Source organism: Lactuca saligna, chromosome 2, assembly GCF_052625555.1.
Source record: "Lactuca saligna cultivar CGN05327 chromosome 2, ASM5262555v1, whole genome shotgun sequence".
Taxonomy (NCBI): Eukaryota; Viridiplantae; Streptophyta; class Magnoliopsida; order Asterales; family Asteraceae; genus Lactuca; species Lactuca saligna.
The window spans coordinates 129296201-129302883 of record NC_136418.1 but is presented as its reverse complement, the minus strand read 5'-3'; positions in this window follow the sequence as shown (position 1 = coordinate 129302883).

The window sequence follows — 6683 nt, the reverse complement described above, 5'->3', positions numbered from 1 at the left end:
CAAGAGACAGCAACTTGTGGCAGCCTCTGCGGCCACAACATTTGTCCCCCTGCTACCGTTCCTACTGTTGTCCCTGTTACCCCTATCCCAGTTAAGCAGTATGCTGGAAATCTACCAAAGTGCAAAAAGTGCAGCTTCCATCACATAGGAGTCTGCCGAGAGTTGCATTGCATGAACTACAACAAGAACGGGCATACTACCTGTTTTTGTAAAATTCTGATCCAACACATTACTTCAACCACTGATGCTAGTACAATTCAAGTATGTTATTTATGTGGTGAAGTAGGACATTTCAAAAGAGATTGTCCAACAGGGAAAAAAGACGGAGGAGAGGGAGGAGCCTGATGACAAAACATAAAGGAGCAATGAGGAACCCTTCGAAGATTTTTGGTACGTTCCCAAACAACAATAATTAAACATCGAATTTTCGCGACAAATAATTGAAATGTTAAAATCATAAAGTAAAACATTATTCATATAAATACTAAGAACCATCGCAGGTAAGCTATGATAGTTTAGTGTATTCATAAGGGTCATTTATAATTAAGATTTGTACGCTTAGAGTTAGTGCTTCCGCCTTAATTCCTGTTCCTTGTCTGGTTGTGGATTTAGGGCAGAGTCACTTAGTCAACTGTCTTTCCAATATTAATTATACATGACTTATATACACCAAGCGATTATAGCGAGACCTGGTAGGGATTACATTATGAAAGTTCATTACTTTCAATTATCAGAACACTCGTACTACTAGTACTCGTTAAATGCGATTCAAAATTGTTCGCAGTAGTAATGAAAAGGATAAAACAGAAAGCCGTGAAAACATATACATAGAATAGTTCATCGTTCTAACAGTCATTCCTTTCTAAGTTGACATAACATCCGTTACTATAAAGAGTTCTAACGTTGTCATTCGACGTGGGATTGTCTTGGTCCTCAACATACCAATTTTCTGTGCCACGTAAAAATCCTTCGCCTTAAACGACCGTCTAACAAAATCCTTTCAATCTATAATGACAAACTCAACACAAACCCCAGTATTGTCTCACGTTTCAAAACTCATAAGTACCTAAACGAGGGGTACCATGCCTTTCTAGCTTACCCCGTAGACCAGAAACAAAAAGTAAACAACACCAAATAATGTTCTGGAAGTCTGTAATCTTCCCGAAGCATCCCCAATAGATCCCGTAGGAATACCACCTACAACAAGTCAAGTTCAAGAATAAAGATTTAGAACTTATACCACTAGTCTATCACAACTAAGTGTATACGCGAGAGTATTATATAATTAAGATTTTTCGGGTTTAGGATGTGTGCTTCCGCCCTATCTTCGATTCCTTGTCTGGTTGTGGACTTCGGGCAAAGCCACCCATCCTGACGTCTTTTCAAGCTTAATTATATGTGACTTGTATACACGAGGTGATGGTGGATGAGCCAAGTATGAGTCTTACCATGAACTTCAAAGCAAAATCCCTCAGGTTTACTACCACAACCCAAGATACCTGAGTGGAAGTGGGAGCAGATTACAATGGACTTTATAACCAAGTTACCCAAGACGACGGGTGGACTTGATACCAATTGGGTGATCGTCGACAAAATAACCAACTCTGCGCACTGCCTACCAATTAAAGAAACTGACAAGATAGAGAAACTGACAGAACATACATTAGGTAGATAGTACGACTGCATGGTGTTCCCATATCTATTATCTTTGATAGAGACAGTAGATTCACCTCAAGATTCTGGCAGTCGCTACAAAAGTCCCTGGGAACTAGGTTGGACATAAGTACAGCCTACCACCCACAAACCGATAGACAGAGTGAGAGAACGATACCAACGTTGAAAGACATTCTGAGAGCTTGTGTAAGGGTGGCAAATCGGGCCATCATGTCATGTTTTTGTCTGACACGACACGACAGGACAATGTTTTATGTAACACGAACATGACACAACACGATCTCATGTTTTTTTAACTAACACTAAAACAAACCGATTAAAAAATGACAAACACGACACGACACGAAAAAGATAACATGCAATAAGAATTAATATATTTAATTAATATTTATTCATACATAACACGAAAACACGATAAAAACGAAAAAAAAACATGTCAATTTCGTGTCAAATTTTGAACACGAACACGACACGACGTCATGTTTTTTACACTTGACACGAACACGAATTCGAATTTCAATTTTGTCTCAATTTCGTTTCGTGTCATGTCATTAATTGCACCCCCTAAGCTTGTGTACCCGACTTTGGTGAAGCATGGGATATCCATTTGCCATTGATCGAGTTTTCATACAACAACAACTACCATACCAGTATCAAAGTTTATCCATTTGAAGCCATCTATGGCCGGAAGAGTAGATTCCCTCTATGCTGGGCTGAGGTGGGTGACACGCAACTAACTAAAGGATTGACAACACTCTCACGGGTCCGGAAATCGTCCAGGAAATGACAGATAGGATTGTTCAGATTCGTGAACAATTGAAAGCCTCTAGAGACTGACAGAAAAGCTACGCTGAAAAAAGACAGAAACCTTTGGAATTTTAGGTTGGTGACCTTGTTCTATTGAAGTTCTCGCCCTGGAAGGGCATGATATGCTTCGGAAAGCGTGGCAAACTAAATCCAAGGTACATCGGGCCTTTTGAGATTCTCTCTAGAATCGGCCCTGTAGCTTACAAACTCCGACTACCCCCAAGAACTTAGCAATGTACACTCTACCTTCCACGTATCCAACCTAAAGAAGTGTCTATCTCATGAGACTTTTATTACCCACTCAATGAAATCGAGATCAATGAGAATCTCAACTTCGTGGAAGAACCGATAGAGATAATGGATAAGGAAGTCAAGCAAACCAAACAAAGTCATATTCTGATAATCAAGGTTCGCTGGAACGCAAAGCGAGGACCTGAATTGACTTAGGAGTGGGAGGATCAAATGAAACATTAGTATCCTCATCTTTTCCCTTAGTCCACGTGTATCTCTTAGACTTAATTTCGGGACGAAATTCCGTCTAACGGGGGATGATGTGACAACCCGTAATTTGAATCTTGTAAAAGTCAAACTTGGTAAACTAAAGTCAAACTTATCCAATAATGGTCAAACTTATTTCTATAATTATCATATAGTTAGATTAATGAGTTATAGGTGTATAGACCTTGTATTCAAAGGTGTTGTGTGCTTAAGGAGGAAAAGATTAGGAACCGAGAACCTTCATCCGAGCCGCAAACCCTCGCAGCCGCAAACCCTCGCATGGGCTGTAAACCCTCAGACCGCAAATGGTTCGGAGTGCAAATGGTTTGCAGCCGTAAACTCCTTCGGACCGCAAATTCTACCATATATATATATATATATATATATATATATATATATATATTGATTGTAACGCCCGCAAATCCGGGCTAGTCAATTTAGAGGCAATAGGGGTCGAAAACGACTTTTCGACAAAATATTATTTAGAATAAATAATCTTAACTAAGTTTTAGAATATGTCACAAGGATTCCATACATATAAAGAACGCCGAAATCCGAGTTATAACGAAGAAGTTATGACCCGTCGAAGTTTCGCGACGAAACCGGCACGACACTAGGAAACGTAAAAAGTGAATTTACGATAGAGCAAGATTTAGCCTTAGCGATCTAAATGAAAGTCGTAGAATATGTTAAACTAAGAACATCGATAAAAAGAACCCCCAAATCTGACTTCGTATGAAGAAGTTATGATTTTTCGAAGTTTCGGATTAGCAGTGTATAGCCCGAAAGTCGAATATTAGATCGAGCGATTTTTAGCCGACACAACCTAAATGAGAATCGAAGGTCTCGTTAAAAGTTGAGTAATGAGAAAAAGATGGGCTAAAACGGATGTCGGATGAAGAAGTTATGAGGATTTAACGGACCAATCCTGTCCCGGCTTGTTAATAATATAAAATTTAAAATCGAGCCAAAATTAGCCGACGGATTCTAAAAAAACGTTGTAGAGTACGTTCCCACCTTCGCGTGGATATAAAGAACGTCGAAAACGGAGGTCATACGCGAAAGTTATGAATTTTTGAAGTTGTAACTCGAATTTGCGAAGCTGGTGCAATAGGTGATGACGTGGCTCGATCAGGGCCGTAGCTTGCGGATCACGGTCTGGTCTTCGGATTCGGACACGTAGCCCTCGCAAACGCCCCGCATACATAGCTCGGAACGCCCAGCGTTCTCCTCTCTTGTGCGGTCCGAAGAATGCCTACGTCGCCCCACCCGAAGCGAGACACCTGCCCCTACGCGCAGCGTACCACCGAGGGTACGCCCAGCATAACCGAGGAGCTGAACCCTATAAATAGATGTGCGAGGCTGCCATTGTTCTTCACTCCAAATCCACTTCTTTCTCTCACTAGTTTCTCTCTCTAGCTCATCTAAACCCCCCTAAGCCCTAGATAAAATCCCTAGCTCCCGAGGGAAGCCCCGAGGCTCCCGAAGTCCCGAGAAAAAGAGCCTTTCGGTTTCGAAACGCTGCTCCAATTAAGTTCCGGTTTTCGATAAAATTCGTTGTAAGTGTGCTACGCTTACGCAATTTTTAATATAGCTTTCAAATAATTATAGGAATGTTATTAGGTCCTTAAAATAATTATTTGGGCTATTATTATGAGTTATATTGAGTGTTATTAATGCTTAATAATAGTCAGACTATTAATTTGTCGCAGTTATCGTTAGACTAAACTCTAGTGGTATTTGTACTAGGTTTTATCGAAGGAATATCATTTTGAGAGTATCGAAGCGCTGTCTGAGTGTTGAGTCACCACCTACTCAGGTGAGTGCATAGTTCCCCTTCATCTTACACATAGATATGAAGTATTTTATATAAACTACGTGCTATGTGTGCATATTATCTGAATACTTGTTGTCTATGCTGGAGGAACGTTTTATACATGTTTTAAAGGATTTAAACTGTATACGTATTTTATATATATGAATAAGTTGGGTATGAGATGGGTTGATGAATGATGAGAGATAGAAGATGACGTGAGTATACATTGGCAGCTATAGACTTAGTGCCTATGGGACGAACACCGGTAGCTATGGACTTAGTACCTGTTAGACGTTGGTAGCTATGGATTTAGTACCTGTTAGGAATTGGTAGCTATGGACTTAGTATCTATTAGTTAGACGCTGGTAGCTATGGATTTAGTACCTGTTAGGAATTGGTAGCTATGGACTTAGTACCTATTGAACACTGGTAGCTATGGATTTAGTACCCGATGAGTAGGATATAGCAGCTATGGATTTAGTGCTTTACGAACGAACATCGACAGCTATGGATTTAGTGCCAGTCCTATAACCCTGGAAGTAAGGGATTTTGGAATAAACGAATGCAGGATAGATGACTCTTAGGTTAAATCCTTGAGAGTAAAGAAGATAATGGGGATGGGTAATTGGGTTAATTGTTTGATGATTGAACATAATAATTATATTATTGTGAGTTGAAAATCCTATGTACTCACCAGGTTTCTCAACCTGACCCACTCAGTTTATTTATATCACAGGTGACGATATGAAGTGACATTACACTGAGAGATTTAAAGAGATGTAGATCACTAGTGTAAATAATTGTAAGTTCTGTTTATGCTTATGTTTCTGTATTAACGATGACATCCCAAAACGTTTTAAAATGAAATAAATACGTTTCTTCTAAAATGTTTTGATAACGTATTTACCATGTTTTTCTAGGAACAAATTCCGCAACCTTTTTATGAAATGAAGTACTCTGATTTTTATAAAGCATAAACAAAATCGGTCTTTTCTGGCCGTGAAAATTGGGGATGTCACACACACACACACACACACACACATATATATATATATATATATATATATATATATATATATATATATATATATATATATATATATATATATATATATATATATATATAGCCGTAAACTCAAGCTTTTTCCCTCAAGATCTTCAACCAAAACCCCTAATTTTCTCTCAACTATCATCCGAGGATCATTTGATTCACCTTCGGATCATGATAAGAGCATCTAGTTTGCTTATTTTCATCAATCAAACACCCTTCATTTTTGGGTTTACAGCCGAATACACTTGAATCTTCAAGTGGTCGTGAACAGTTTACGGCCGTAAACACCGAAGCCCAACCGTGAACTCCAAGTAGTCACTCGATTTCGATTCTATCACTTCTTTTGTAAGTATTCCTTACATCCTAGGTTGTTTCCTTAACACCTTTGAGGTTTTATTCACTAATTTCATGCCATTATGTTGCGTGAATTGCTATTTAGGACTTAGTTTTGTCCTGGGAGCTAACTAGTGGAGATAATCATCCTATATTGAACATTCCATCGAATCACCCACATAAGGTGAGTTCATACCCCTACAATTTACCTTTTTAAATTCTTTTAGGGGGGGATACAAGTAGAACACAATTTATAATGTGTTAACATTTACATGTGAAAACAAACAAACAAAGGATTTCTTATGCTTTTATAAGTTGTTACAATCATTTCAAAAACTCTTTTAAACTATTTTATATTGTTGTTTATTATCAAAATCATATTCATTTATATATTTATGTATAACTATGCCTTAACGGACTTAGGACTATTGCTAAATACCTTGACTCTAGTTCCTTGTTTGGTTGTGAGCTTAGGGTAGAATCATTCGTCCAACCGTCAGCTAA